Source organism: Dendropsophus ebraccatus, unplaced genomic scaffold (assembly GCF_027789765.1).
Source record: "Dendropsophus ebraccatus isolate aDenEbr1 unplaced genomic scaffold, aDenEbr1.pat pat_scaffold_753_ctg1, whole genome shotgun sequence".
Classification (NCBI taxonomy): domain Eukaryota; kingdom Metazoa; phylum Chordata; class Amphibia; order Anura; family Hylidae; genus Dendropsophus; species Dendropsophus ebraccatus.
In genome coordinates, this window is record NW_027210352.1 from 53145 (window position 1) to 80618 (window position 27474).

At 57.7% G+C, this 27474-nt stretch overlaps 25 non-coding genes and 11 pseudogenes across 25 annotated transcripts; all 36 read left to right on the forward strand.

Annotated features, from left to right (window-relative positions):
• Positions 1–284: 284 nt before the first annotated feature.
• Positions 285–403, forward strand: LOC138779686 (5S ribosomal RNA; annotated as a pseudogene).
• An 863-nt stretch (positions 404–1266) lies between these two features.
• On the forward strand, positions 1267–1393 carry LOC138779706 (5S ribosomal RNA; annotated as a pseudogene).
• A 582-nt stretch (positions 1394–1975) lies between these two features.
• Positions 1976–2094, forward strand: LOC138779740 (5S ribosomal RNA). Its single transcript, XR_011361165.1, has one exon. It is a non-coding gene; the product is annotated as a 5S ribosomal RNA (ribosomal RNA).
• Positions 2095–2488: 394 nt separating this feature from the next.
• Positions 2489–2607, forward strand: LOC138779735 (5S ribosomal RNA). The gene has a single exon (XR_011361160.1). It is a non-coding gene; the product is annotated as a 5S ribosomal RNA (ribosomal RNA).
• Positions 2608–3474: 867 nt separating this feature from the next.
• On the forward strand, positions 3475–3594 carry LOC138779663 (5S ribosomal RNA). The gene has a single exon (XR_011361121.1). It is a non-coding gene; the product is annotated as a 5S ribosomal RNA (ribosomal RNA).
• Positions 3595–4177: 583 nt separating this feature from the next.
• LOC138779742 (5S ribosomal RNA) lies at positions 4178–4296 on the forward strand. The gene has a single exon (XR_011361167.1). It is a non-coding gene; the product is annotated as a 5S ribosomal RNA (ribosomal RNA).
• Positions 4297–4691: 395 nt separating this feature from the next.
• On the forward strand, positions 4692–4809 carry LOC138779681 (5S ribosomal RNA; annotated as a pseudogene).
• Positions 4810–5687: 878 nt separating this feature from the next.
• On the forward strand, positions 5688–5808 carry LOC138779685 (5S ribosomal RNA; annotated as a pseudogene).
• Positions 5809–6387: 579 nt separating this feature from the next.
• LOC138779673 (5S ribosomal RNA) lies at positions 6388–6508 on the forward strand. The gene has a single exon (XR_011361130.1). It is a non-coding gene; the product is annotated as a 5S ribosomal RNA (ribosomal RNA).
• A 396-nt stretch (positions 6509–6904) lies between these two features.
• On the forward strand, positions 6905–7022 carry LOC138779691 (5S ribosomal RNA; annotated as a pseudogene).
• An 870-nt stretch (positions 7023–7892) lies between these two features.
• On the forward strand, positions 7893–8013 carry LOC138779700 (5S ribosomal RNA; annotated as a pseudogene).
• Positions 8014–8596: 583 nt separating this feature from the next.
• On the forward strand, positions 8597–8714 carry LOC138779748 (5S ribosomal RNA). Its single transcript, XR_011361173.1, has one exon. It is a non-coding gene; the product is annotated as a 5S ribosomal RNA (ribosomal RNA).
• A 398-nt stretch (positions 8715–9112) lies between these two features.
• LOC138779649 (5S ribosomal RNA) lies at positions 9113–9231 on the forward strand. The gene has a single exon (XR_011361107.1). It is a non-coding gene; the product is annotated as a 5S ribosomal RNA (ribosomal RNA).
• An 861-nt stretch (positions 9232–10092) lies between these two features.
• LOC138779696 (5S ribosomal RNA) lies at positions 10093–10212 on the forward strand (annotated as a pseudogene).
• A 589-nt stretch (positions 10213–10801) lies between these two features.
• LOC138779710 (5S ribosomal RNA) lies at positions 10802–10920 on the forward strand. The gene has a single exon (XR_011361141.1). It is a non-coding gene; the product is annotated as a 5S ribosomal RNA (ribosomal RNA).
• A 398-nt stretch (positions 10921–11318) lies between these two features.
• On the forward strand, positions 11319–11437 carry LOC138779736 (5S ribosomal RNA). Its single transcript, XR_011361161.1, has one exon. It is a non-coding gene; the product is annotated as a 5S ribosomal RNA (ribosomal RNA).
• An 865-nt stretch (positions 11438–12302) lies between these two features.
• On the forward strand, positions 12303–12422 carry LOC138779674 (5S ribosomal RNA). Its single transcript, XR_011361131.1, has one exon. It is a non-coding gene; the product is annotated as a 5S ribosomal RNA (ribosomal RNA).
• A 590-nt stretch (positions 12423–13012) lies between these two features.
• LOC138779751 (5S ribosomal RNA) lies at positions 13013–13132 on the forward strand. The gene has a single exon (XR_011361176.1). It is a non-coding gene; the product is annotated as a 5S ribosomal RNA (ribosomal RNA).
• A 394-nt stretch (positions 13133–13526) lies between these two features.
• Positions 13527–13645, forward strand: LOC138779741 (5S ribosomal RNA). The gene has a single exon (XR_011361166.1). It is a non-coding gene; the product is annotated as a 5S ribosomal RNA (ribosomal RNA).
• Positions 13646–14506: 861 nt separating this feature from the next.
• Positions 14507–14628, forward strand: LOC138779713 (5S ribosomal RNA; annotated as a pseudogene).
• Positions 14629–15213: 585 nt separating this feature from the next.
• Positions 15214–15334, forward strand: LOC138779758 (5S ribosomal RNA). Its single transcript, XR_011361182.1, has one exon. It is a non-coding gene; the product is annotated as a 5S ribosomal RNA (ribosomal RNA).
• Positions 15335–15734: 400 nt separating this feature from the next.
• Positions 15735–15853, forward strand: LOC138779746 (5S ribosomal RNA). Its single transcript, XR_011361171.1, has one exon. It is a non-coding gene; the product is annotated as a 5S ribosomal RNA (ribosomal RNA).
• An 859-nt stretch (positions 15854–16712) lies between these two features.
• LOC138779665 (5S ribosomal RNA) lies at positions 16713–16832 on the forward strand. The gene has a single exon (XR_011361123.1). It is a non-coding gene; the product is annotated as a 5S ribosomal RNA (ribosomal RNA).
• A 585-nt stretch (positions 16833–17417) lies between these two features.
• LOC138779670 (5S ribosomal RNA) lies at positions 17418–17536 on the forward strand. The gene has a single exon (XR_011361127.1). It is a non-coding gene; the product is annotated as a 5S ribosomal RNA (ribosomal RNA).
• A 397-nt stretch (positions 17537–17933) lies between these two features.
• Positions 17934–18053, forward strand: LOC138779669 (5S ribosomal RNA). The gene has a single exon (XR_011361126.1). It is a non-coding gene; the product is annotated as a 5S ribosomal RNA (ribosomal RNA).
• An 872-nt stretch (positions 18054–18925) lies between these two features.
• Positions 18926–19048, forward strand: LOC138779712 (5S ribosomal RNA; annotated as a pseudogene).
• A 565-nt stretch (positions 19049–19613) lies between these two features.
• Positions 19614–19732, forward strand: LOC138779715 (5S ribosomal RNA). Its single transcript, XR_011361142.1, has one exon. It is a non-coding gene; the product is annotated as a 5S ribosomal RNA (ribosomal RNA).
• Positions 19733–20126: 394 nt separating this feature from the next.
• Positions 20127–20244, forward strand: LOC138779672 (5S ribosomal RNA). The gene has a single exon (XR_011361129.1). It is a non-coding gene; the product is annotated as a 5S ribosomal RNA (ribosomal RNA).
• Positions 20245–21103: 859 nt separating this feature from the next.
• LOC138779666 (5S ribosomal RNA) lies at positions 21104–21223 on the forward strand. Its single transcript, XR_011361124.1, has one exon. It is a non-coding gene; the product is annotated as a 5S ribosomal RNA (ribosomal RNA).
• A 582-nt stretch (positions 21224–21805) lies between these two features.
• Positions 21806–21924, forward strand: LOC138779716 (5S ribosomal RNA). The gene has a single exon (XR_011361143.1). It is a non-coding gene; the product is annotated as a 5S ribosomal RNA (ribosomal RNA).
• Positions 21925–22318: 394 nt separating this feature from the next.
• LOC138779648 (5S ribosomal RNA) lies at positions 22319–22438 on the forward strand. Its single transcript, XR_011361106.1, has one exon. It is a non-coding gene; the product is annotated as a 5S ribosomal RNA (ribosomal RNA).
• Positions 22439–23291: 853 nt separating this feature from the next.
• LOC138779668 (5S ribosomal RNA) lies at positions 23292–23411 on the forward strand. Its single transcript, XR_011361125.1, has one exon. It is a non-coding gene; the product is annotated as a 5S ribosomal RNA (ribosomal RNA).
• A 555-nt stretch (positions 23412–23966) lies between these two features.
• Positions 23967–24085, forward strand: LOC138779717 (5S ribosomal RNA). Its single transcript, XR_011361144.1, has one exon. It is a non-coding gene; the product is annotated as a 5S ribosomal RNA (ribosomal RNA).
• Positions 24086–24478: 393 nt separating this feature from the next.
• On the forward strand, positions 24479–24596 carry LOC138779650 (5S ribosomal RNA). Its single transcript, XR_011361108.1, has one exon. It is a non-coding gene; the product is annotated as a 5S ribosomal RNA (ribosomal RNA).
• Positions 24597–25439: 843 nt separating this feature from the next.
• Positions 25440–25561, forward strand: LOC138779704 (5S ribosomal RNA; annotated as a pseudogene).
• Positions 25562–26618: 1057 nt separating this feature from the next.
• LOC138779708 (5S ribosomal RNA) lies at positions 26619–26736 on the forward strand (annotated as a pseudogene).
• The last annotated feature ends 738 nt before the right edge of the window (positions 26737–27474 follow it).

The following is a 27474-nucleotide window of genomic DNA, read 5'->3' on the forward strand; positions in this document are numbered from 1 at the left end:
GCTGAGGAAGCCTGGCCTCCTTCTCATGGGGGCCTGCAGCATTGGTGCTAACTCCTTTTAGTAGGGATTTGATTGCAACAGCAGAGGAAGGAGAGTTGGAGAGGGGCCTGTCATGAGGCTAGAGGGCTGGCTGTGAAGGAGGCTGCGCGCGCTTGCTCTGCCCGGCTGCAGACTGTGAAGCGAAGGAAAAGCCAATAGAAAGGATAGCAGAAAGCAGGCCCTGCGCCGGGCAGCCGTCAAACAGACTGCCGAGTAGAAGAGCAGTACAAGAGAGGGCTAACTCTGCCTACGGCCACACCACCCTGAACACGCCCGATCTCGTCTGATCTCGGAAGCTATGCAGGGGTCGGGCCTGGTTAGTACTTGGATGGGAGACCGCCTGGAATACCAGGTGCTGTAGGCTTTTGTTTTTCCTCCCTTCTAACAGCAGGGCCCAGTCAGTCTCCCCTCTAGCTTTCTCCCTTCTCTTTTTCAAGCGGGGCATTTGCTTCTTTTTTTAGGTGCTTTCTCTCTTGTGCCGTGGAAGCCTGGCCTACTCCTCCTCCTCCTCCTCCTCACGTTGGGCAGCAGCATTCTTGCTCACATCCTTTTACAGTAGTAGTGGGCTTGACTGCAACAGCGGCAGCCCGTGACCTGCAGGGGGCTAACTTACAGCACAACACCTGCTGTAGATTTTGGCAGGCGAGGCCAGGCGCCCTAGAAAGGAGGCGCCGTCTGAAAAGCAGCTTGCGGTCACCGGCAAAAGCATCTCACCTTCTTCCTTGAACTGACGCCCTGGACGCCCTACGCCATCCCGTGTTGCCGGCCCGGCCGCTTCTTTCCTGTCCACCCCGAGTACTTCTGAGCCTGTGGAAGCCCTGCAGCCAGCCCTTTGAAAGAAAGGCACCTACTGAGAGGGGGCAGTGATGTGTCAGGTTTTCCCTGGTGGACAAGAGCTGAGGTGCGTGAGGGCGGCACCCGGCCCTTGCATCCGCCTTTAGGACCCCACCCTCCCCGGTGGGGCCGGAGTGGTGCGGTGCTGGGATCCACGACTTGAGAGCTCCTAGCCCAACTCCAGGCTAGGGAAGACTCCTCGGCAAAAGGAAAGGAGCGCGTCTGTCCGCGCGCTGTGACATCCCTGCTGCCATGGGCTGCTTTGCCTTATGGAAGGTGTGGGGATAGGGGGGGTTGCGCTACCACTCGGCCAGGCCCTCTGTGCCTAAGTCTGCGGGTCTGCGAGGCGCAGGGAGGAGGGCCTTCTTGGGCCACGGAGTCAGCGTGGCTGACGTCTACCGGCCATACCACCCTGGGCACGCCCGATCTCGTCCGATCTGAGTCTTCGGAAGCTAAGCAGGGTTGGGCTCGGACAGTACTGGGACGGGAGACCTCCCGGGAATACCGAGTGCTGTAGACCCTTTTCGGCCTTCCTTTAAGTCTTGCCGTCTTCCCCTGCCCAGCAAGCATTGGAGGGGGCTCCGTTCTGGAGGTCAGCATGAAGGCGTGCCAGAGCTTGAAGCCCAATGCCCCCCGAAAAAGGCCAGTGGGACGGAGGTCTGCGTGGGCCCCGCATCGGTCCATCCAGATGAGCCCTGTAGCCCGAGGGTTGTAAGCCAGAGGCCTTAAAAGCAGTGTGGGACGATCGATGGCCGTCCGTTGTAAAGCTTCCCCCTGCAAAGCAGCTTGTGTGACTAAAGCATAGAGTGAGTGAGCGCGCCCAAGCAGCTTAGAGCTAGTGTGAGGAAGGTGAGGGGGCTTTTGGTGGTAAGGCTTTGAAAAAAGCAAAAAAAAAAAAGAAGCAAAGACAGGCAGGAGAGTTTGCCAGGTGGTTGTCATGAGGCTAGAGGGGGCTGTGCAGAAGGCTGCGCTTGCTGGGAGTGGCCGGCTGCAGACTGTAAAGGGAAGGAAAAGTGAATAGATAGCAGAAAGCAGGCTCTGTGCTGAGCAGCCGTCAGGCAGACTGCAGAGTAGAAGAGCAGTAAAAGAGAGGCTGATCTCTGCCTACGGCCACACCACCCTGAACACGCCCGATCTCGTCTGATCTCGGAAGCTAAGCAGGGTCGGGCCTGGTTAGTACTTGGATGGGAGACCGCCTGGGAATACCAGGTGCTGTAGCTTTTGCTTTTCCTCCCTTCCCCCAGCAGGGGTCAGTCTCCTCTATGGCTTTTCCCCATTCTATTTTTCAACTGCACATTTGCTTTGTTTTTTTAAGGTGCTTTCTCTCTTGTGCTGAGGAAGCCTGGCCTCCTTCTCATGGGGGCCTGCAGCATTGTGCTAACTCCTTTAGTAGGGGATTTGATCTGCAACAGCAGAGGAAGGAGAGTTGGAGAGGGGCCTGTCATGAGGCTAGAGGGCTGGCTGTGAAGGAGGCTGCGCGCGCTTGCTCTGCCCGGCTGCAGACTGTGAAGCGAAGGAAAAGCCAATAGAAAGGATAGCAGAAAGCAGGCCCTGCGCCGGGCAGCCGTCAAACAGACTGCCGAGTAGAAGAGCAGTACAAGAGAGGGCTAACTCTGCCTACGGCCACACCACCCTGAACACGCCCGATCTCGTCTGATCTCGGAAGCTATGCAGGGTCGGGCCTGGTTAGTACTTGGATGGGAGACCGCCTGGGAATACCAGGTGCTGTAGGCTTTTGTTTTTCCTCCCTTCTAACAGCAGGGCCCAGTCAGTCTCCCCTCTAGCTTTCTCCCCTTCTCTTTTTCAAGCGGGCATTTGCTTCTTTTTTTAGGTGCTTTCTCTCTTGTGCCGTGGAAGCCTGGCCTACTCCTCCTCCTCCTCCTCCTCCTCCTCACGTTGGGCAGCAGCATTCTTGCTCACTCCTTTTACAGTAGTAGTGGGCTTGACTGCAACAGCGGCAGCCGTGACCTGCAGGGGGCTAACTTACAGCACAACACCTGCTGTAGATTTTGGCAGGCGAGGCCAGGCGCCCTAGAAAGGAGGCGCCGTCTGAAAAGCAGCTTGCGGTCACCGGCAAAAGCATCTCACCTTCTTCCTTGAACTGACGCCTGGACGCCCTACGCCATCCCGTGTTGCCGGCCCGGCCGCTTCTTTCCTGTCCACCCCGAGTTACTTCTGAGCCTGTGGAAGCCCTGCAGCCAGCCCTTTGAAAGAAAGGCACCTACTGAGATGGGGCAGTGATGTGTCAGGTTTTCCCTGGGTGGACAAGAGCTGAGGTGCGTGGAGGGCGGCACCCGGCCCTTGCATCCGCCTTTAGGACCCCACCCTCCCCGGTGGGGCCGGAGTGGTGCGGTGCTGGGATCCACGACTTGAGAGCTCCTAGCCCAACTCCAGGCTAGGGAAGACTCCTCGGCAAAGGAAAGGAGCGCGTCTGTCCGCGCGCTGTGACATCCCTGCTGCCATGGGCTGCTTTGCCTTATGGAAGGTGTGGGGATAGGGGGGGTTGGCGCTACCACTCGGCCAGCCCTCTGTGCCTAAGTCTGCGGGTCTGCGAGGCGCAGGGAGGAGGCCTTCTTGGGCCACGGAGTCAGCGTGGCTGACGTCTACCGGCCATACCACCCTGGGCACGCCCGATCTCGTCTGATCTCGGAAGCTAAGCAGGGTTGGGCTCGGACAGTACTGGGACGGGAGACCTCCCGGGAATACCGAGTGCTGTAGACCCTTTTCGGCCTTCCTTTAAGTCTTGCCGTCTTCCCCTGCCCAGCAAGCATTGGAGGGGCTCCGTTCTGGAGGTCAGCATGAAGGCGTGCCAGAGCTTGAAGCCCAATGCCCCCCGAAAAAGGCCAGTGGGACGGAGGTCTGCGTGGGCCCCGCATCGGTCCATCCAGATGAGCCCTGTAGCCCGAGGGGTGTAAGCCAGAGCCTTAAAAGCAGTGTGGGACGATCGATGGCCGTCCGTTGTAAAGCTTCCCCCTGCAAAGCAGCTTGTGTGACTAAAGCATAGAGTGAAGTGAGCGCGCCCCAAGCAGCTTAGGAGCTAGTGTGAGGAAGGTGAGGGGGCTTTTGGTGGTAAGGCTTTGAAAAAAGCAAAAAAAAAAAAGAAGCAAAGACAGGCAGGAGAGTTTGCCAGGTGGTTGTCATGAGGCTAGAGGGGGCTGTGCAGAAGGCTGCGCTTGCTGGGAGTGGCCGGCTGCAGACTGTAAAGGGAAGGAAAAGTGAATAGATAGCAGAAAGCAGGCTCTGTGCTGAGCAGCCGTCAGGCAGACTGCAGAGTAGAAGAGCAGTAAAAGAGAGGTTGATCTCTGCCTACGGCCACACCACCCTGAACACGCCCGATCTTGTCTGATCTCGGAAGCTAAGCAGGGTCGGGCCTGGTTAGTACTTGGATGGGAGACCGCCTGGGAATACCAGGTACTGTAGGCTTTTGCTTTTCCTCCCTTCCACCAGCAGGGGTCAATCTCCTCTATGGCTTTTCCCCATTCTATTTTTCAACTGCACATTTGCTTTGTTTTTTAAGGTGCTTTCTCTCTTGTGCTGAGGAAGCCTGGCCTCCTTCTCATGGGGGCCTGCAGCATTGGTGCTAACTCCTTTTAGTAGGGGATTTGACTGCAACAGCAGAGGAAGGAGAGTTGGAGAGGGGCCTGTCATGAGGCTAGAGGGCTGGCTGTGAAGGAGGCTGCGCGCGCTTGCTCTGCCCGGCTGCAGACTGTGAAGCGAAAGGAAAAGCCAATAGAAAGGATAGCAGAAAGCAGGCCCTGCGCCGGCAGCCGTCAAACAGACTGCCGAGTAGAAGAGCAGTACAAGAGAGGGCTAACTCTGCCTACGGCCACACCACCTGAACACGCCCGATCTCGTCTGATCTCGGAAGCTATGCAGGGTCGGGCCTGGTTAGTACTTGGATGGGAGACCGCCTGGGAATACCAGGTGCTGTAGGGCTTTTGTTTTTTCCTCCCTTCTAACAGCAGGGCCCAGTCAGTCTCCCCTCTAGCTTTCTCCCCTTCTCTTTTTCAAGCGGGCATTTGCTTCTTTTTTTAGGTGCTTTCTCTCTTGTGCCGTGGAAGCCTGGCCTCCTCCTCCTCTCCTGCCTCCTCCTCCTCCTCCTCTCCTCACGTTGGGCAGCAGCATTCTTGCTCACTCCTTTTACAGTAGTAGTGGGCTTGACTGCAACAGCGGCAGCCGTGACCTGCAGGGGGCTAACTTACAGCACAACACCTGCTGTAGATTTTGGCAGGCGAGGCCAGGCGCCCTAGAAAGGAGGCGCCGTCTGAAAAGCAGCTTGCGGTCACCGGCAAAAGCATCTCACCTTCTTCCTTGAACTGACGCCTGGACGCCCTACGCCATCCCGTGTTGCCGGCCCGGCCGCTTCTTTCCTGTCCACCCCGAGTTACTTCTGAGCCTGTGGAAGCCCTGCAGCCAGCCCTTTGAAAGAAAGGCACCTACTGAGAGGGGCAGTGATGTGTCAGGTTTTCCTGGGTGGACAAGAGCTGAGGTGCGTGAGGGCGGCACCCGGCCCTTGCATCCGCCTTTAGGACCCCACCCTCCCCGGTGGGGCCGGAGTGGTGCGGTGCTGGGATCCACGACTTGGAGAGCTCCTAGCCCAACTCCAGGCTAGGGAAGACTCCTCGGCAAAGGAAAGGAGCGCGTCTGTCCGCGCGCTGTGACATCCCTGCTGCCATGGGCTGCTTTGCCTTATGGAAGGTGTGGGGATAGGGGTGGGTTGGCGCTACCACTCGGCCAGCCCTCTGTGCCTAAGTCTGCGGGTCTGCGAGGCGCAGGGAGGAGGCCTTCTTGGCCACGGAGTCAGCGTGGCTGACGTCTACCGGCCATACCACCCTGGGCACGCCCGATCTCGTCTGATCTCGGAAGCTAAGCAGGGTTGGGCTCTGGACAGTACTGGGACGGGAGACCTCCCGGGAATACCGAGTGCTGTAGACCCTTTTCGGCCTTCCTTTAAGTCTTGCCGTCTTCCCTGCCCAGCAAGCATTGGAGGGGGCTCCGTTCTGGAGGTCAGCATGAAGGCGTGCCAGAGCTTGAAGGCCCAATGCCCCCCGAAAAAGGCCAGTGGGACGGAGGTCTGCGTGGGCCCCGCATCGGTCCATCCAGATGAGCCCTGTAGCCCGAGGGGTGTAAGCCAGAAGCCTTAAAAGCAGTGTGGGACGATCGATGCCGTCCGTTGTAAAGCTTCCCCTGCAAAGCAGCTTGTGTGACTAAAGCATAGAGTGAGTGAGCGCGCCCAAGCAGCTTAGGAGCTAGTGTGAGGAAGGTGAGGGGCTTTGGTGGTAAGGCTTTGAAAAAAGCAAAAAAAAAAAGAAGCAAAGACAGGCAGGAGAGTTTGCCAGGTGGTTGTCATGAGGCTAGAGGGGCTGTGCAGAAGGCTGCGCTTGCTGGGAGTGGCCGGCCTGCAGACTGTAAAGGGAAGGAAAAGTGAATAGATAGCAGAAAGCAGGCCTCTGTGCTGAGCAGCCGTCAGGCAGACTGCAGAGTAGAAGAGCAGTAAACGAGAGGCTGATCTCTGCCTACGGCCACACCACACCTGAACACGCCCGATCTCGTCTGATCTCGGAAGCCTAAGCAGGGTCGGGCCTGGTTAGTACTTGGATGGGAGACCGCCTGGGAATACCAGGTGCTGTAGGCTTTTGCTTTTCCTCCCTTCCACCAGCAGGGGTCAGTCTCCCCCCTTGGCTTTTCCCCATTCTATTTTTCAACTGCACATTTGCTTTGTTTTTTTAAGGTGCTTTCTCTCTTGTGCTGAGGAAGCCTGGCCTCCTTCTCATGGGGGCCTGCAGCATTGGTGCTAACTCCTTTTAGTAGGGGATTTGATTGCAACAGCAGAGGAAGGAGAGTTGGAGAGGGGCCTGTCATGAGGCTAGAGGGCTGGCTGTGAAGGAGGCTGCGCGCGCGTGCTCTGCCCGGCTGCAGACTGTGAAGCGAAGGAAAAGCCAATAGAAAGGATAGCAGAAAGCAGGCCCTGCGCCGGGCAGCCGTCAAACAGACTGCCGAGTAGAAGAGCAGTACAAGAGAGGGCTAACTCTGCTACGGCCACACCACCCTGAACACGCCCGATCTCGTCTGATCTCGGAAGCTATGCAGGTCGGGCCTGGTTAGTACTTGGATGGGAGACCGCCTGGGAATACCAGGTGCTGTAGGCTTTTGTTTTTTCCTCCCTTCGAACAGCAGGGCCCAGTCAGTCTCCCCTCTAGCTTTCTCCCCTTCTCTTTTTCAAGCGGGCATTTGCTTCTTTTTTAGGTGCTTTCTCTCTTGTGCCGTGGAGCCTGGCCTACTCCTCCTCCTCTCCTCCTCCTCTCCTCCTCACGTTGGGCAGCAGCATTCTTGCTCACTCCTTTTACAGTAGTAGTGGGCTTGACTGCAACAGCGGCAGCCGTGACCTGCAGGGGGCTAACTTACAGCAAAACACCTGCTGTAGATTTTGGCAGGCGAGGCCAGGCGCCCTAGAAAGGAGGCGCCGTCTGAAAAGCAGCTTGCGGTCACCGGCAAAAGCATCTCACCTTCTTCCTTGAACTGACGCCTGGACGCCCTACGCCATCCCGTGTTGCCGGCCCGGCCGCTTCTTCCTGTCCACACCGAGTTACTTCTGAGCCTGTGGAAGCCCTGCAGCCAGCCCTTTGAAAGAAAGGCACCTACTGAGAGGGGGCAGTGATGTGTCAGGTTTTCCCTGGGTGGACAAGAGCTGAGGTGCGTGAGGGCGGCACCCGGCCCTTGCATCCGCCTTTAGGACCCCACCCTCCCCGGTGGGGCCGGAGTGGTGCGGTGCTGGGATCCACGACTTGAGAGCTCCTAGCCCAACTCCAGGCTAGGGAAGACTCCGCGGCAAAGGAAAGGAGCGCGTCTGTCCGCGTCGCCTGTGACATCCCTGCTGCCATGGGCTGCTTTGCCTTATGGAAGGTGTGGGGATAGGGGGGGTTGGCGCTACCACTCGGCCAGCCCCTCTGTGCCTAAGTCTGCGGGTCTGCGAGGCGCAGGGAGGAGGCCTTCTTGGGCACGGAGTCAGCGTGGCTGACGTCTACCGGCCATACCACCCTGGGCACGCCCGATCTCGTCTGATCTCGGAAGCTAAGCCAGGGTTGGGCTCGGACAGTACTGGGACGGGAGACCTCCCGGGAATACCGAGTGCTGTAGTACCCTTTTCGGCCTTCCTTTAAGTCTTGCCGTCTTCCCTGCCCAGCAAGCATTGGAGGGGGCCTCCGTTCTGGAGGTCAGCATGAAGGCGTGCCAGAGCTTGAAGCCCAATGCCCCCGAAAAAGGCCAGTGGGACGGAGGTCTGCGTGGGCCCCGCATCGGTCCATCCAGATGAGCCCTGTAGCCCGAGGGGTGTAAGCCAGAGCCTTAAAAGCAGTGTGGGACGATCGATGGCCGTCCGTTGTAAAGCTTCCCCCTGCAAAGCAGCTTGTGTGACTAAAGCATAGAGGTGAGTGAGCGCGCCCACGCAGCTTGAGGAGCTAGTGTGAGGAAGGTGAGGGGGCTTTTGGTGGTAAGGCTTTGAAAAAAGCAAAAAAAAAAAAGAAGCAAAGACAGGCAGGAGAGTTTGCCAGGTGGTTGTCATGAGGCTAGAGGGGGCTGTGCAGAAGGCTGCGCTTGCTGGGAGGGCCGGCTGCAGACTGTAAAGGGAAGGAAAAGTGAATAGATAGCAGAAAGCAGGCTCTGTGCTGAGCAGCCGTCAGGCAGACTGCAGAGTAGAAGAGCAGTAAAAGAGAGGCTGATCTCTGCCTACGGCCACACCACCCTGAACACGCCCGATCTCGTCTGATCTCGGAAGCTAAGCAGGGTCGGGCCTGGTTAGTACTTGGATGGGAGACCGCCTGGGAATACCAGGTGCGTAGGCTTTTGCTTGTCCTCCCTTCCACCAAGCAGGGGTCAGTCTCCTCTATGGCTTTTCCCCATTCTATTTTTCAACTGCAACATTTGCTTTGTTTTTTTAAGGTGCTTTCTCTCTTGTGCTGAGGAAGCCTGGCCTCCTTCTCATGGGGGCCTGCAGCATTGGTGCTAACTCCTTTTAGTAGGGGATTTGATTGCAACAGCAGAGGAAGGAGAGTTGGAGAGGGGCCTGTCATGAGGCTAGAGGGCTGGCTGTGAAGGAGGCTGCGCGCGCTTGCTCCTGCCCGGCTGCAGACTGTGAAGCGAAGGAAAGCCAATAGAAAGGATAGCAGAAAGCAGGCCCTGCGCCGGGCAGCCGTCAAACAGACTGCCGAAGTAGAAGAGCAGTACAAGAGAGGGCTAACTCTGCTACGGCCACACCACCCTGAACACGCCCGATCTCGTCTGATCTCGGAAGCTATGCAGGGTCGGGCCTGGTTAGTACTTGGATGGGAGACCGCCTGGGAATACCAGGTGCTGTAGGCTTTTGTTTTTCCTCCCTTCTAACAGCAGGGCCCAGTCAGTCTCCCTCTAGCTTTCTCCCCTTCTCTTTTCAAGCGGGCATTTGCTTCTTTTTTTAGGTGCTTTCTCTCTTGTGCCGTGGAAGCCTGGCCTACTCCTCCTCCTCCTCCTCCTCCGTTGGGCAGCAGCATTCTTGCTCACTCCCTTTTACAGTAGTAGTGGGCTTGACTGCAACAGCGGCAGCCGTGACCTGCAGGGGGCTAACTTACAGCACAACACCTGCTGTAGGATTTTGGCAGGCGAGGCCAGGCGCCCTAGAAAGGAGGCGCCGTCTGAAAAGCAGCTTGCGGTCACCGGCAAAAGCATCTCACCTTCTTCCTTGAACTGACGCCTGGACGCCCTACGCCATCCCGTGTTGCCGGCCCGGCCGCTTCTTTCCTGTCCACCCCGAGTTACTTCTGAGCCTGTGGAAGCCCTGCAGCCAGCCCTTTGAAAGAAAGGCACCTACTGAGAGGGGGGCAGTGATGTGTCAGGTTTTCCTGGGTGGACAAGAGCTGAGGTGCGTGAGGGCGGCACCCGGCCCTTGCATCCGCCTTTAGGACCCCACCCTCCCCGGTGGGGGCCGGAGTGGTGCGGTGCTGGGATCCACGACTTGAGAGCTCCTAGCCCAACTCCAGGCTAGGGAAGACTCCTCGGCAAAGGAAAGGAGCGCGTCTGTCCGCGCGCTGTGACATCCCTGCTGCCATGGGCTGCTTTGCCTTATGGAAGGTGTGGGGATAGGGGGGGTTGGCGCTACCACTCGGCCAGCCCTCTGTGCCTAAGTCTGCGGGTCTGCGAGGCGCAGGGAGGAGGCCTTCTTGGGCCACGGAAGTCAGCGTGGCTGACGTCTACCGGCCATACCACCCTGGGCACGCCCCGATCTCGTCTGATCTCGGAAGCTAAGCAGGGTTGGGCTCGGACAGTACTGGGACGGGAGACCTCCGGGAATACCGAGTGCTGTAGACCCTTTTCGGCCTTCCTTTAAGTTCTTGCCGTCTTCCCCTGCCCAGCAAGCATTGGAGGGGGGCTCCGTTCTGGAGGTCAGCATGAAGGCGTGCCAGAGCTTGAAGCCCAATGCCCCCCGAAAAAGGCCAGTGGGACGGAGGTCTGCGTGGGCCCCGCATCGGTCCATCCAGATGAGCCCTGTAGCCCGAGGGGTTGTAAGCCAGAGCCTTTAAAAGCAGTGTGGGACGATCGATGGCCGTCCGTTGTAAAGCTTCCCCCTGCAAAGCAGCTTGTGTGACTAAAGCATAGAGTGTAGTGAGCGCGCCCAAGCAGCTTAGGAGCTAGTGTGAGGAAGGTGAGGGGGCTTTTGGTGGTAAGGCTTTGAAAAAAAGCAAAAAAAAAAAAAGAAGCAAAGACAGGCAGGAGAGTTTGCCAGGTGTTTGTCATGAGGCTAGAGGGGGCTGTGCAGAAGGCTGCGCTTGCTGGGAGTGGCCGGCTGCAGACTGTAAAGGGAAGGAAAAGTGAATAGATAGCAGAAAGCAGGCTCTGTGCTGAGCAGCCGTCAGGCAGACTGCAGAGTAGAAGAGCAGTAAAAGAGAGGCTGATCTCTGCCTACGGCCACACCACCCTGAACACGCCCGATCTCGTCTGATCTCGGAAGCTAAGCAGGGTCGGGCCTGGTTAGTACTTGGATGGGAGACCGCCTGGGAATACCAGGTGCTGTAGGCTTTTGCTTTTCCTCCCTTCCACCAGCAGGGGTCAGTCTCCTCTATGGCTTTTCCCCATTCTATTTTTCAACTGCACATTTGCTTTGTTTTTTTAAGGTGCTTTCTCTCTTGTGCTGAGGAAGCCTGGCCTCCTTCTCATGGGGGCCTGCAGCATTGGTGCTAACTCCTTTTAGTAGGGGATTTGATTGCAACAGCAGAGGAAGGAGAGTTGGAGAGGGGCCTGTCATGAGGCTAGAGGGCTGGCTGTGAAGGAGGCTGCGCGCGCTTGCTCTGCCCCGGCTGCAGACTGTGAAGCGAAGGAAAAGCCAATAGAAAGGATAGCAGAAAGCAGGCCCTGCGCCGGGCAGCCGTCAAACAGGACTGCCGAGTAGAAGAGCAGTACAAGAGAGGGCTAACTCTGCCTACGGCCACACCACCCTGAACACGCCCGATCTCGTCTGATCTCGGAAGCTATGCAGGGTCGGGCCTGGTTAGTACTTGGATGGGAGACCGCCTGGGAATACCAGGTGCTGTAGGCTTTTGTTTTTCCTCCCTTCTAACAGCAGGGCCCAGTCAGTCCTCCCCTCTAGCTTTCTCCCCTTCTCTTTTTCAAGCGGGCATTTGCTTCTTTTTTTAGGTGCTTTCTCTCTTGTGCCGTGGAAGCCTGGCCTCCTCCTCCTCCTCCTCCTCCTCACGTTGGGCAGCAGCATTCTTGCTCACTCCTTTTACAGTAGTAGTGGGCTTGACTGCAACAGCGGCAGCCGTGACCTGCAGGGGGCTAACTTACAGCACAACACCTGCTGTAGATTTTGGCAGGCGAGGCCAGGCGCCCTAGAAAGGAGGCGCCGTCTGAAAAGCAGCTTGCGGTCACCGGCAAAAGCATCTCACCTTCTTCCTTGAACTGACGCCTGGACGCCCTACGCCATCCCGTGTTGCCGGCCCGGCCGCTTCTTTCCTGTCCACCCCGAGTTACTTCTGAGCCTGTGGAAGCCCTGCAGCCCAGCCCTTTGAAAGAAAGGCACCTACTGAGAGGGGGCAGTGATGTGTCAGGTTTTCCCTGGGTGGACAAGAGCTGAGGTGCGTGAGGGCGGCACCCGGCCCTTGCATCCGCCTTTTAGGACCCCACCCTCCCGGTGGGGCCGGAGGTGGTGCGGTGCTGGGACTCCACGACTTGAGAGCTCCTAGCCCAACTCCAGGCTAGGGAAGACTCCTCGGCAAAGGAAAGGAGCGTCGTCCTGTCCGCGCGCTGTGACATCCCTGCTGCCATGGGCTGCTTGCCTTATGGAAGGTGTGGGGATAGGGGGGGTTGGCGCTACCACTCGGCCAGCCCTCTGTGCCTAAGTCTGCGGGTCTGCGAGGCGCAGGGAGGAGGCCTTCTTGGGCCACGGAGTCAGCGTGGCTGACGTCTACCGGCCATACCACCCTGGGCACGCCTGATCTCGTCTGATCTCGGAAGCTAAGCAGGGTTGGGCTCGGACAGTACTGGGACGGGAGACCTCCCGGGAATACCGAGTGCTGTAGACCCTTTTCGGCCTTCCTTTAAGTCTTGCCGTCTTCCCCTGCCCAGCAAGCATTGGAGGGGGCTCCGTTCTGAGGTCAGCATGGCAGGCTGTGCCAGAGCTTGAAGCACCAATGCCCCCCGAAAAACGGGGACCAGGGGTGGGGCCCCGCATCTGGTCCATCCAGAGAGAGCCCTGTAGCCCAGAGGGGGGTACACCAGAGCCCTTAAAAGCACGTGTGGAATGATCGATGGCCCGTCCGTTGTAAAGCTTCCCCCTGCAAAGCAGCTTGTGTGACTAAAGCCATAGAGTGGAAGCTGAGCGCGCCAAAGCAGCTTAGAGCTAGTGTGAGGAAGGTGAGGGGGTCTTTGGTGTTAAGGCTTTGAAAAAGCAAAAAAAAAAAGAAAAGAAAAGACAGGCAGGAGAGTTTTGCCAGGTGGGTTGTCATGAGGGCTAGAGGGGGCTGGTGACAGAAGGGCTGCGCTTGCGGGGAGTGGCCGGCTGCAGACTGTAAAGGAAGGAAAAGTGAATAGATAGCAGAAAGCAGGCTCTGTGCTGAGCAGCCGTCAGCAGAGACTGCAGAGTAGAAGAGCAGTAAAAGAGAGGCTGATCTCTGCCTACGGCCACACCACCCTGAACACGCCCGATCTCGTCTGATCTCGGAAGCTAAGCAGGGTCGGGCCTGGTTAGTACTTTGGATGGGAGACCGCCTGGGAATAACAGGTGCTGTAGGCTTTTGCTTTTCCTCCCTTCCACCAGCAGGGGTCAGTCTCCTCTATGGCTTTTCCCCATTCTATTTTCAACTGCACATTTGCTTTGTTTTTTTAAGGTGCTTTCTCTCTTGTGCTGAGGAAGCCGGCCTCCTTCTCATGGGGGCCTGCAGCATTGGTGCTAACTCCTTTAGTAGGGGATTTGATTGCAACAGCAGAGGAAGGAGAGTTGGAGAGGGGCCTGTCATGAGGCTAGAGGGCTGGCTGTGAAGGAGGCTGCGCGCGCTTGCTCTGCCCGGCTGCAGGACTGTGAAGCGAAGGAAAAGCCAATAGAAAGGATAGCAGAAAGCAGGCCCTGCGCCGGGCAGCCGTCAAACAGACTGCCGAGTAGAAGAGCAGTACAAGAGAGGGCTAACTCTGCCTACGGCCACACCACCCTGAACACGCCCGATCTCGTCTGATCTCGGAAGCTATGCAGGGTCGGGCCTGGTTAGTACTTGGATGGGAGACCGCCTGGGAATACCAGGTGCTGTAGGTCTTTTGTTTTTCCTCCCTTCTAACAGCAGGGCCCAGTCAGTCTCCCCTCTAGCTTTCTCCCCTTCTCTTTTTCAAGCGGGCATTTGCTTCTTTTTTTAGGTGCTTTCTCTCTTGTGCCGTGGAAGCCTGGCCTACTCCTCCTCTCCTCCTCACGTTGGGCAGCAGCATTCTTGCTCACTCCTTTTACAGTAGTAGTGGGCTTGACTGCAACAGCGGCAGCCGTGACCTGCAGGGGGCTAACTTACAGCACAACACCTGCTGTAGATTTTGGCAGGCGAGGCCAGGCGCCCTAGAAAGGAGGCGCCGTCTGAAAAGCAGCTTGCGGTCACCGGCAAAAAGCATCTCACCTTCTTCCTTGAACTGACGCCTGGACGCCCTACGCCATCCCGTGTTGCCGGCCCGGCCGCTTCTTTCCTGTCCACCCCGAGTTACTTCTGAGCCTGTGGAAGCCCTGCAGCCAGCCCTTTGAAAGAAAGGCACCTACTGAGAGGGGGCAGTGATGTGTCAGGTTTTTCCCTGGGTGGACAAGAGCTGAGGTGCGTGAGGGCGGCACCCGGCCCTTGCATCCGCCTTTAGGACCCCACCCTCCCCGGTGGGGCCGGAGTGGTGCGGTGCTGGGATCCACGACTTGAGAGCTCCTAGCCCAACTCCAGGCTAGGGAAGATCCTCGGCAAAGGAAAGGAGCGCGTCTGTCCGCGCGCTGTGACATCCCTGCTGCCATGGGCTGCTTTGCCTTATGGAAGGTGTGGGGATAGGGGGGGTTGGCGCTACCCACTCGGGCCAGCCCTCTGTGCCTAAGTCTGCGGGGTCTGCGAGGCGCAGGGAGGAGGCCTTCTTGGGCCACGGAGTCAGCGTGGCTGACGTCTACCGGCCATACCCACCCTGGGCACGCCCGATCCTTCGTCTGATATCGGAAGCTAAGCAGGGTTGGGCTCGGACAGTACTGGGACGGGAGACCTCCGGGAATACCGAGTGCTGTAGACCCTTTTCGGCCTTCCTTTAAGTCTTGCCGTCTTCCCCTGCCCAGCAAGCATTGGAGGGGGCTCCGTTCTGGAGGTCAGCATGAAGGCGTGCCAGAGCTTGAAGCCCAATGCCCCCCGAAAAAGGCCAGTGGGACGGAGGTCTGCGTGGGCCCCGCATCGGTCCATCCAGATGAGCCCTGTAGCCCGAGGGGTGTAAGCCAGAGCCTTAAAAGCAGTGTGGGACGATCGATGGCCGTCCGTTGTAAAGCTTCCCCCTGCAAAGCAGCTTGTGTGACTAAAGCATAGAGTGAGTGAGCGCGCCCCAAGCAGCTTAGGAGCTAGTGTGAGGAAGGTGAGGGGGCTTTTGGTGGTAAGGCTTTGAAAAAAGCAAAAAAAAAAAAAGAAGCAAAGACAGGCAGGAGAGTTTGCCAGGTGGTTGTCATGAGGCTAGAGGGGGCTGTGCAGAAGAGCTGCGCTTGCTGGAGTGGCCGGCTGCAGACTGTAAAGGGAAGGAAAAGTGAATAGATAGCAAGAAAGCAGGCTCTGTGCTGAGCAGCCGTCAGGCAGACTGCAGAGTAGAAGAGCAGTAAAAGAGAGGCTGATCTCTGCCTACGGCCACACCACCCTGAACACGCCCGATCTCGTCTGATCTCTGGAAGCTAAGCAGGGTCGGGCCTGGTTAGTACTTGGATGGGAGACCGCCTGGGAATACCAGGTTGCTGTAGGCTTTTGCTTTTCCTCCCTTCCACCAGCAGGGGTCAGTCTCCTCTATGGCTTTTTCCCCATTCTATTTTTCAACTGCACATTTGCTTTGTTTTTTTAAGGTGCTTTCTCTCTTGTGCTGAGGAAGCCTGGGCCTCCTTCTCATGGGGGCCTGCAGCATTGGTGCTAACTCCTTTTAGTAGGGGATTTGATTGCAACAGCAGAGGAAGGAGAGTTGGAGAGGGGCCTGTCATGAGGCTAGAGGGCTGGCTGTGAAGGAGGCTGCGCGCGCTTTGCTCTGCCCGGCTGCAGACTGTGAAGCGAAGGAAAAGCCAATAGAAAGGATAGCAGAAAGCAGGCCCTGCGCCGGGCAGCCGTCAAACAGACTGCCGAGTAGAAGAGCAGTACAAGAGAGGGCTAACTCTGTCCTACGGCCACACCACCCTGAACACGCCCGATCTCGTCTGATCTCGGAAGCTATGCAGGGTCGGGCCTGGTTAGTACTTGGATGGGAGACCGCCTGGGAATACCAGGTGCTGTAGGCTTTTGTTTTTCCTCCCTTCTAACAGCAGGGCCCAGTCAGTCTCCCCTCTAGCTTTCTCCCCTTCTCTTTTCAAGCGGGCATTTGCTTCTTTTTTTAGGTGCTTTCCTCTCTTGTGCCGTGGAAGCCTGGCCTACTCCTCCTCCTCCTCCTCCTCACGTTGGGCAGCAGCATTCTTGCTCACTCCTTTTACAGTAGTAGTGGGCTTGACTGCAACAGCGCAGCCGTGACCTGCAGGGGGCTAACTTACAGCACAACACCTGCTGTAGATTTTGGCAGGCGAGGCCAGGCGCCCTAGAAAGGAGGCGCCGTCTGAAAAGCAGCTTGCGGTCACCGGCAAAAGCATCTCACCTTCTTACTTGAAACTGACGCCTGGACGCCCTACGCCATCCCGTGTTGCCGGCCGCGCCCGCTTCTTTCCTGTCCACCCCGAGTTACTTCTGAGCCTGTGGAAGCCCTGCAGCCAGCCCTTTGAAAGAAAGGCACCTACTGAGAGGGGGCAGTGATGTGTCAGGTTTTCCCTGGGTGGACAAGAGCTGAGGTGCGTGAGGGCGGCACCCGGCCCTTGCATCCGCCTTTAGGACCCCACCCTCCCCGGTGGGGCCGGAGTGGTGCGGTGCTGGGATCCACGACTTGAGAGCTCCTAGCCCACTCCAGGCTAGGGAAGACTCCTCGGCAAAGGAAAGGAGCGCGTCTGTCCGCGCGCTGTGACATCCCTGCTGCCATGGGCTGCTTTGCCTTATGGAAGGTGTGGGGATAGGGGGGGTTGGCGCTACACTCGGCCAGCCCTCTGTGCCTAAGTCTGCGGGTCTGCGAGGCGCAGGGAGGAGGCCTTCTTGGGCCACGGAGTCAGCGTGGCTGACGTCTACCGGCCATACCACCCTGGGCACGCCCGATCTCGTCTGATCTCGGAAGCTAAGCAGGGTTGGGCTCGGACAGTACTGGGACGGGAGACCTCCCGGGAATACCGAGTGCTGTAGACCCTTTTCGGCCTTCCTTTAAGTCTTGCCGTCTTCCCCTGCCCAGCAAGCATTGGAGGGGGCTCCGTTCTGGAGGTCAGCATGAAGGCGTGCCAGAGCTTGAAGCCCAATGCCCCCCGAAAAAGGCCAGTGGGACGGAGGTCTGCGTGGGCCCCGCATCGGTCCATCCAGATGAGCCCTGTAGCCCGAGGGGTGTAAGCCAGAGCCTTAAAAGCAGTGTGGGACGATCGATGGCCGTCCGTTGTAAAGCTTCCCCCTGCAAAGCAGCTTGTGTGACTAAAGCATAGAGTGAGTGATGCGCGCCCAAGCAGCTTAGGAGCTAGTGTGAGGAAGGTGAGGGGGCTTTTGGTGGTAAGGCTTTGAAAAAAGCAAAAAAAAAAAAAGAAGCAAAGACAGGCAGGGAGAGTTTGCCAGGTGGTTGTCATGAGGCTAGAGGGGGCTGTGCAGAAGGCTGCGCTTGCTGGGAGTGGCCGGCTGCAGACTGTAAAGGGAAGGAAAAGTGAATAGATAGCAGAAAGCAGGCTCTGTGCTGAGCAGCCGTCAGGCAGACTGCAGAGTAGAAGAGCAGTAAAAGAGAGGCTGATCTCTGCCTACGGCCACACCACCCTGAACACGCCCGATCTCGTCTGATCTCGGAAGCTAAGCAGGGTCGGGCCCTGGTTAGTACTTGGATGGGAGACGCCTGGGAATACCAGGTGCTGTAGGCTTTTGCTTTTCCTCCCTTCCACCAGCAGGTGGTCAGTCTCCTCTATGGCTTTTCCCCATTCTATTTTTCAACTGCACATTTGCTTTGTTTTTTTAACGGTGCTTCTCTCTTGTGCTGAGGAAGCCTGGCCTCCTCTCATGGGGGGCCTGCAGCATTGGTGCTAACTCCTTTTAGTAGGGGATTTGATTGCACAGCAGAGGAAGGAGAGTTGGAGAGGGGCCTGTCATGAGGCTAGAGGGCTGGCTGTGAAGGAGGCTGCGCGCGCTTGCTCTGCCCGGCTGCAGACTGTGAAGCGAAGGAAAAGCCAATAGAAAGGATAGCAGAAAGCAGGCCCTGCGCCGGGCAGCCGTTCAAACAGACTGCCGAGTAGAAGAGCAGTACAAGAGAGGGCTAACTCTGCCTACGGCCACACCACCCTGAACACGCCCGATCTCGTCTGATCTCGGAAGCTATGCAGGGTCGGGCCTGGTTAGTATCTGGATGGGAGACCGCCTGGGAATCACCAGGTGCTGTAGGCTTTTGTTTTTCCTCCCTTCTAACAGCAGGGCCCAGTCAGTCTCCCCTCTAGCTTTCTCCCCTTCTCTTTTTCAAGCGGGCATTTGCTTCTTTTTTAGTGTGCTTTCTCTCTTGTGCCGTGGAAGCCTGGCCTCTCTCCTCCTCTCCTCCTCTCTCACGTTGGGCAGCAGCATTCTTGCTCACCTCCTTTTACAGTAGTAGTGGGCTTGACTGCAACCAGCGGCAGCCGTGACCTGCAGGGGGCTAACTTACAGCACAACACCTGCTGTAGATTTTGGCAGGCGAGGCCAGGCGCCTAGAAAGGAGGCGCCGTCTGAAAGCAGCTTGCGGTCACCGGCAAAAGCATCTCACCTTTCTTCCTTGAACTGACGCTCTGGACGCCCCCTACGCCATCCCGTGTTGCCGGCCCGGCCGCTTCTTTCCTGTCCACCCCGAGTTACTTCTGAGCCTGTGGAAAGCCCTGCAGCCAGCCCTTTGAAAGAAAGGCACCTACTGAGAGGGGGCATTGATGTGTCAGGTTTTCCCTGGGTGGACAAGAGCTGAGGTGCGTGAGGGCGGCACCCGGCCCTTGCATCCGCCTTTAGGACCCCACCCTCCCCGGTTGGGGCCGGAGTGGTGCGGTGCTGGGATCCACGACTTGAGAGCTCCTAGCCCAACTCCAGGCTAGGGAAGACTCCTCGGCAAAGGAAAGGAGCGTCGTCTGTCCGCGCGCTGTGACATCCCTGCTGCCATGGGCTGCTTTGCCTTATGGAAGGTGTGGGGATAGGGGTGGGTTGGCGCTACCACTCGGCCAGCCCTCTGTGCCTAAGGTCTGCGGGTCTGCGAGGCGCAGGGGTAGGAGGCCTTCTTGGGCCCGGAGTCAAGCGTGGCTGACGTCTACCGGCCATACAACCACCCTGGGCACGCCGATCTCGTCTGATCTCGGAAAGCTAAGCAGGGTTGGGCTCGGACAGTACTGGGACGGGAGACCTCCCGGGAATACCGAGTGCTGTAGACCCTTTTCGGCCTTCCTTTAAGTCTTGCCGTCTTCCCCTGCCCAGCAAGCATTGGAGGGGCTCCGTTCTGGAGGTCAGCATGAAGGCGTGCCAGAGCTTGAAGCCCAATGCCCCCCGAAAAAGGCCAGTGGGCCTGCGCATCGGTCCATCCAGATGAGCCCTGTAGCCCGAGGGGTGTAAGCCAGAGCCTTAAAAGCAGTGTGGGACGATCGATGGCCGTCCGTTGTAAAGCTTCCCCCTGCAAAGCAGCTTGTGTGACTAAAGCATAGAGTGAGTGAGCGCGCCCAAGCAGCTTAGGAGCTAGTGTGAGGAAGGTGAGGGGGCTTTTGGTGGTAAGGCTTTGAAAAAAAGCAAAAAAAAAAAAGAAGCAAAGACAGGCAGGAGAGTTTGCCAGGTGGTTGTCATGAGGCTAGAGGGGGCTGTGCAGAAGGCTGCGCTTGCTGGGAGTGGCCGGCTGCAGACTGTAAAGGAAGGAAAAGTGAATAGATAGCAGAAAGCAGGCTCTGTGCTGAGCAGCCGTCAGGCAGACTGCAGAGTAGAAGAGCAGTAAAAGAGAGGCTGATCTCTGCCTACGGCCACACCACCCTGAACACGCCCGATCTCGTCTGATCTCGGAAGCTAAGCAGGGTCGGGCCTGGTTAGTACTTGGATGGGAGACCGCCTGGGAATACCAGGTGCTGTAGGCTTTTGCTTTTCCTCCCTTCCACCAGCAGGGGTCAGTCTCCTCTATGGCTTTTCCCCATTCTATTTTTCAACTGCACATTTGCTTTGTTTTTTAAGGTGCTTTCTCTCTTGTGCTGAGGAAGCCTGGCCTCCTTCTCATGGGGGCCTGCAGCATTGGTGCTAACTCCTTTTAGTAGGGGATTTGATTGCAACAGCAGAGGAAGGAGAGTTGGAGAGGGCCTGTCATGAGGCTAGAGGGCTGGCTGTGAAGGAGGCTGCGCGCGCTTGCTCTGCCCGGCTGCAGACTGTGAAGCGAAGGAAAAGCCAATAGAAAGGATAGCAGAAAGCAGGCCCTGCGCCGGGCAGCCGTCAAACAGACTGCCGAGTAGAAGAGCAGTACAAGAGAGGGCTAACTCTGCCTACGGCCACACACCCTGAACACGCCCGATCTCGTCTGATCTCGGAAGCTATGCAGGGTCGGGCCTGGTTAGTACTTGGATGGGAGACCGCCTGGGAATACCAGGTGCTGTAGGCTTTTGTTTTTCCTCCCTTCTAACAGCAGGGCCCAGTCAGTCTCCCCTCTAGCTTTCTCCCCTTCTCTTTTTCAAGCGGGCATTTGCTTCTTTTTTTAGGTGCTTTCTCTCTTGTGCCGTGGAAGCCTGGCCTACTCCTCCTCCTCCTCCTCCTCACGTTGGGCAGCAGCATTCTTGCTCACTCCTTTACAGTAGTAGTGGGCTTGACTGCAACAGCGGCAGCCGTGACCTGCAGGGGGCTAACTTACAGCACAACACCTGCTGTAGATTTTGGCAGGCGAGGCCAGGCGCCCTAGAAAGGAGGCGCCGTCTGAAAAGCAGCTTGCGGTCACCGGCAAAAGCATCTCACCTTCTTCCTTGAACTGACGCCTGGACGCCCTACGCCATCCCGTGTTGCCGGCCCGGCCGCTTCTTTCCTGTCCACCCCGAGTTACTTCTGAGCCTGTGGAAGCCCTGCAGCCAGCCCTTTGAAAGAAAGGCACCTACTGAGAGGGGGCAGTGATGTGTCAGGTTTTCCCTGGGTGGACAAGAGCTGAGGTGCGTGAGGGCGGCACCCGGCCCTTGCATCCGCCTTTAGGACCCCACCCTCCCCGGTGGGGCCGGAGTGGTGCGGTGCTGGGATCCACGACTTGAGAGCTCCTAGCCCAACTCCAGGCTAGGGAAGACTCCTCGGCAAAGGAAAGGAGCGCGTCTGTCCGCGCGCTGTGACATCCCTGCTGCCATGGGCTGCTTTGCCTTATGGAAGGTGTGGGGATAGGGGGGGTTGGCGCTACCACTCGGCCAGCCCTCTGTGCCTAAGTCTGCGGGTCTGCGAGGCGCAGGGAGGAGGCCTTCTTGGGCCACGGAGTCAGCGTGGCTGACGTCTACCGGCCATACCACCCTGGGCACGCCCGATCTCGTCTGATCTCGGAAGCTAAGCAGGGTTGGGCTCGGACAGTACTGGGACGGGAGACCTCCCGGGAATACCGAGTGCTGTAGACCCTTTTCGGCCTTCCTTTAAGTCTTGCCGTCTTCCCCTGCCCAGCAAGCATTGGAGGGGGCTCCGTTCTGGAGGTCAGCATGAAGGCGTGCCAGAGCTTGAAGCCCAATGCCCCCCGAAAAAGGCCAGTGGGACGGAGGTCTGCGTGGGCCCCGCATCGGTCCATCCAGATGAGCCCTGTAGCCCGAGGGGTGTAAGCCAGAGCCTTAAAAGCAGTGTGGGACGATCGATGGCCGTCCGTTGTAAAGCTTCCCCCTGCAAAGCAGCTTGTGTGACTAAAGCATAGAGTGAGTGAGCGCGCCCAAGCAGCTTAGGAGCTAGTGTGAGGAAGGTGAGGGGGCTTTTGGTGGTAAGGCTTTGAAAAAAGCAAAAAAAAAAAAGAAGCAAAGACAGGCAGGAGAGTTTGCCAGGTGGTTGTCATGAGGCTAGAGGGGGCTGTGCAGAAGGCTGCGCTTGCTGGGAGTGGCCGGCTGCAGACTGTAAAGGGAAGGAAAAGTGAATAGATAGCAGAAAGCAGGCTCTGTGCTGAGCAGCCGTCAGGCAGACTGCAGAGTAGAAGAGCAGTAAAAGAGAGGCTGATCTCTGCCTACGGCCACACCACCCTGAACACGCCCGATCTCGTCTGATCTCGGAAGCTAAGCAGGGTCGGGCCTGGTTAGTACTTGGATGGGAGACCGCCTGGGAATACCAGGTGCTGTAGGCTTTTGCTTTTCCTCCCTTCCACCAGCAGGGTCAGTCTCCTCTATGGCTTTTCCCCATTCTATTTTTCAACTGCACATTTGCTTTGTTTTTTGAAGGTGCTTTCTCTCTTGTGCTGAGGAAGCCTGGCCTCCTTCTCATGGGGGCCTGCAGCATTGGTGCTAACTCCTTTTAGTAGGGGATTTGACTGCAACAGCAGAGGAAGGAGAGTTGGAGAGGGGCCTGTCATGAGGCTAGAGGCTGGCTGTGAAGGAGGCTGCGCGCGCTTGCTCTGCCCGGCTGCAGACTGTGAAGCGAAGGAAAAGCCAATAGAAAGGATAGCAGAAAGCAGGCCCTGCGCCGGGCAGCCGTCAAACAGACTGCCGAGTAGAAGAGCAGTACAAGAGAGGGCTAACTCTGCCTACGGCCACACCACCCTGAACACGCCCGATCTCGTCTGATCTCGGAAGCTATGCAGGGTCGGGCCTGGTTTAGTACTTGGATGGGAGACCGCCTGGGAATACCAGGTGCTGTAGGCTTTTGTTTTTCCTCCCTTCTAACAGCAGGCCCAGTCAGTCTCCCCTCTAGCTTTCTCCCCTTCTCTTTTTCAAGCGGGCATTTGCTTCTTTTTTTAGGTGCTTTCTCTCTGTGCCGTGGAAGCCTGGCCTCCTCCTCCTCCTCCTCCTCCTCGTTGGGCAGCAGCATTCTTGCTCACTCCTTTTACAGTAGTAGTGGGCTTGACTGCAACAGCGGCAGCCGTGACCTGCAGGGGGCTAACTTACAGCACAACACCTGCTGTAGATTTGGCAGGCGAGGCCAGGCGCCCTAGAAAGGAGGCGCCGTCTGAAAAGCAGCTTGCGGTCACCGGCAAAAGCATCTCACCTTCTTCCTTGAACTGACGCCTGGACGCCCTACGCCATCCCGTGTTGCCGGCCCGGCCGCTTCTTTCCTGTCCACCCCGAGTTACTTCTGAGCCTGTGGAAGCCCTGCAGCCAGCCCTTTGAAAGAAAGGCACCTACTGAGAGGGGCAGTGATGTGTCAGGTTTTCCCTGGGTGGACAAGAGCTGAGGTGCGTGAGGGCGGCACCCGGCCCTTGCATCCGCCTTTAGGACCCCACCCTCCCCGGTGGGGCCGGAGTGGTGCGGTGCTGGGATCCACGACTTGAGAGCTCCTAGCCCACTCCAGGCTAGGGAAGACTCCTCGGCAAAGGAAAGGAGCGCGTCTGTCCGCGCGCTGTGACATCCCTGCTGCCATGGGCTGCTTTGCCTTATGGAAGGTGTGGGGATAGGGGGGGTTGGCGCTACCACTCGGCCAGCCCTCTGTGCCTAAGTCTGCGGGTCTGCGAGGCGCAGGGAGGAGGCCTTCTTGGGCCACGGAGTCAGCGTGGCTGACGTCTACCGGCCATACCACCCTGGGCACGCCCGATCTCGTCTGATCTCGGAAGCTAAGCAGGGTTGGGCTCGGACAGTACTGGGACGGGAGACCTCCCGGGAATACCGAGTGCTGTAGACCCTTTTCGGCCTTCCTTTAAGTCTTGCCGTCTTCCCCTGCCCAGCAAGCATTGGAGGGGGCTCCGTTCTGGAGGTCAGCATGAAGGCGTGCCAGAGCTTGAACCCAATGCCCCCCGAAAAAGGCCAGTGGCCCCGCATCGGTCCATCCAGATGAGCCCTGTAGCCCGGGGGGGTAAGCCAGAGCCTTAAAGCAGTGTGGGACGATCGATGGCCGTCCGTTGTAAAGCTTCCCCTGCAAAGCAGCTTGTGTGACTAAAGCATAGAGTATGAGTGAGCGCCCAAGCAGCTTGGAGCTAGTGTGAGGAAGGTGAGGGGGCTTTTGGTGGTAAGGCTTTGAAAAAGCAAAAAAAAAAAAAGAAGCAAAGACAGGCAGGAGAGTTTGCCAGGTGGTTGTCATGAGGCTAGAGGGGGCTGTGCAGAAGGCTGCGCTTGCTGGGAGTGGCCGGCTGCAGACTGTAAGGAAGGAAAAGTGAATAGATAGCAGAAAGCAGGCTCTGTGCTGAGCAGCCGTCAGGCAGACTGCAGAGTAGAAGAGCAGTAAAGAGAGCTGATCTCTGCCTACGGCCACACCACCCTGAACACGCCCGATCTCGTCTGATCTCGGAAGCTAAGCAGGGTCGGGCCTGGTTAGTACTTGGATGGGAGACCGCCTGGGAATACCAGGTGCTGTAGGCTTTTGCTTTTCCTCCCTTCCACCAGCAGGGGTCAGTCTCTCTATGGCTTTTCCCCATTCTATTTTTCAACTGCACATTTGCTTTGTTTTTTAAGGTGCTTTCTCTCTTGTGCTGAGGAAGCCTGGCCTCCTTCTCATGGGGGCCTGCAGCATTGGTGCAAATCCTTTTAGTAGGGGATTTGATTGCAACAGCAGAGGAAGGAGAGTTGGAGAGGGGCCTGTCATGAGGCTAGAGGGCTGGCTGTGAAGGAGGCTGCGCGCGCTTTGCTCTGCCCGGCTGCAGACTGTGAAGCGAAGGAAAAGCCAATAGAAAGGATAGCAGAAAGCAGGCCCTGCGCCGGGCAGCCGTCAAACAGACTGCCGAGTAGAAGAGCAGTACAAGAGAGGCTAACTCTGCCTACGGCCACACCACCCTGAACACGCCCGATCTCGTCTGATCTCGGAAGCTATGCAGGGTCGGGCCTGGTTAGTACTTGGATGGGAGACCGCCTGGGATACCAGGTGCTGTAGGCTTTGTTTTTCCTCCCTTCTAACAGCAGGGCCCAGTCAGTCTCCCTCTAGCTTTCTCCCCTTCTCTTTTCAAGCGGGCATTTGCTCTTGTTTTTTAGGTGCTTTCTCTCTTGTGCCGTGGAAGCTGGCCTCCTCCTCCTCCTCCTCCTCCTCACGTTGGGCAGCAGCATTCTTGCTCACTCCTTTTAGTAGTAGTGGGCTGACTGCAACAGCGGCAGCCGTGACCAGGGGGGCTAACTTACAGCACAACACCTGCTGTAGATTTTGGCAGGCGAGGCCAGGCGCCCTAGAAGGAGGCGCCGTCTAAAAGCAGCTTGCGGTCACCGGCAAAAGCATCTCCCTTCTTCCTTGAACTGACCCTGGACGCCCTACGCCATCCCGTGTTGCCGGCCCGGCCGCTTCTTTCCTGTCCACCCCGAGTTAACTCTGAGCCTGTGGAAGCCCTGCAGCCAGCCCTTTGAAAGAAAGGCCCTACTGAGAGGGGCAGTGATGTGTCAGGTTTTCCCTGGGTGGACAAGAGCTGAGGTGCGTGAGGGCGGCACCCGGCCCTTGCATCCGCCTTTAGGACCCCACCCTCCCCCTGGGGCGGAGTTGGTGCGGTGCTGGGATCCACGACTTGAGAGCTCCTAGCCCAACTCCAGGCTAGGGAAGACTCCTCGGCAAAGGAAAGGAGCGCGTCTGTCCGCGCGCTGTGACATCCCTGCTGCCATGGGCTGCTTTGCCTTATGGAAGGTGTGGGGATAGGGGGGGTTGGCGCTACCACTCGCCAGCCCTCTGTGCCTAAGTCTGCGGGTCTGCGAGGCGCAGGGAGGAGGCCTTCTTGGCCACGGAGTCAGCGTGGCTGACTTCTACCGGCCATACCACCCTGGGCACGCCCGATCTCGTCTGATCTTCGGAAGCTAAGCAGGGTTGGGCTCGGACAGTACTGGGACGGGAGACCTCCCGGGAATAACCGAGTGCTGTAGACCCTTTTCGGCCTTCCTTAAGTCTTGCCGTCTTCCCCTGCCCAGCAAGCATTGGAGGGGGCTCCGTTCTGGAGGTCAGCATGAAGGCTGCCAGAGCTTGAAGCCCAATGCCCCCCGAAAAAGGCCAGTGGGCCCCGCATCGTTCCTCCCGATGGCCCTGTAGCCCGAGGGTGTAAGCAGAGCCTTAAAAGCAGTGTGGGACGATCGATGGCCGTCCGTTGTAAAGCTTCCCCTGCAAAGCAGCTTGTGTGACTAAAGCATAGAGTGAGTGAGCGCGCCCAAGCAGCTTAGGAGCTAGTGTGAGGAAGGTGAGGGGGCTTTTGGTGGTAAGGCTTTGAAAAAAGCAAAAAAAAAAAAAGAATCAAGACAAGCAGGAGAGTTTGCCAGGTGTTGTCATGAGGCTAGAGGGGGCTGTGCAGAAGGCTGCGCTTGCTGGGAGTGGCCGCTGCAGACTGTAAAGGGAAGGAAAAGTGAATAGATAGCAGAAAGCAGGCTCTGTGCTGAGCAGCGTCAGGCAGACTGCAGAGTAGAAAGAGCAGTAAAAGAGAGGCTGATCTCTGCTACGCCACACCACCCTGACACGCCCATCTCGTTCTGATCTCGGAACTAAGCAGGTCGGGCATGGTTAGTACTTGGATGGGAGACCGCCTGGGAATACCAGGTGCTGTAGGCTTTTTGCGTTTCCTCCCTTCCACCAGCAGGGGTCAGCTCCTCTATGGCTTTTCCCCATTCTATTTTTCAACTGCCATTTGCTTTGTTTTTTTGAAGGTGCTTTCTCTCTTGTGCTGAGGAAGCCTGGCCTCCTTCTCATGGGGCCTGCAGCATTGGTGTAACTCCTTTTAGTAGGGGATTTGATTGCAACAGCATAGAGGAGAGTTGGAGAGGGGCCTGTCATGAGGCTAGAGGCTGGCTGTGAAGAGGCTGCGTCGCGCCGTTGCTCTGCCCGGCTCAGACTGTGAGCGAAGGAAAGCCAATAGAAAGGATAGCAGAAAGCAGGCCCTGCGCCGGGCAGCGTCACATCACTGCCGAGTAGAAGAGCAGTACAAGAAGGCTAACTCTGGCCTACGGCCACACCACCCTGAACACGCCCGATCTCGTCTGATCTCGGAAGCTATCAGGGTCGGGCCTGTTTTATACTTGGATGGGAGACCGCCTTGGAATACCAGGTGCTGTAGCTTTTTGTTTTCTCCTCCCTTCTAACAGCAGGCGCCAGTCAGTCTCCCCTCATACTTTCTCCCCTTCTCTTTTTCAAGCGGCATTGCTTCTTTTTTTAGGTGCTTCTCATCTTGTGCCGTGAAGCCTGGCCTCCTCCTCTCCTCACGTGGGGCAGCAGCATTCTTGCTCCTCCTTTTACAGTAGTATGGGCTTGACTGCAACAGCGGCAGCCGGTGACCTGCAGGGGCTAACTTAACAGCACAACAACCTGCTGTAGATTTTGGCAGGCGAGCCAGGCGCCCTAGAAAGGAGCGCCGTCTGAAAGCAGCTTGCGTTCACCGGCAAAAGCATCTCACCTTCTCCTTGGAACTGACGCCTGGACGCCCTACGCCATCCCGTGTTGCCGCCCGGCCGCTTCTTTCCTGTCCACCCCGATTACTTCTGACCTGTGGAAGCCCTGCAGCCCGCCTTTGAAAGAAGGCACCTACTGAGAGGCAGTTGTGTCAGGTTTTCCCTGGTGGACAAGAGCTGAGGTGCGCGTGAGGGCGCACCCGGCCCTTGCATCCGCCTTTAGACCCCACCCTCCCCCGTTGGGGCCGGAGTGGTGCGGTAGCTGGGATCCACGACTTGAACTCCTAGCCCAACTCCAGGCTAGGGAGGACGCCTCGGCAAGGAAAAGGAGCGAGCGTCTGTCCGCGCGCTGTTGACATCCCTGCTGCCATGTGCTGCTTTTGCCTTATGGAAGGTGTGGGGATAGGGGG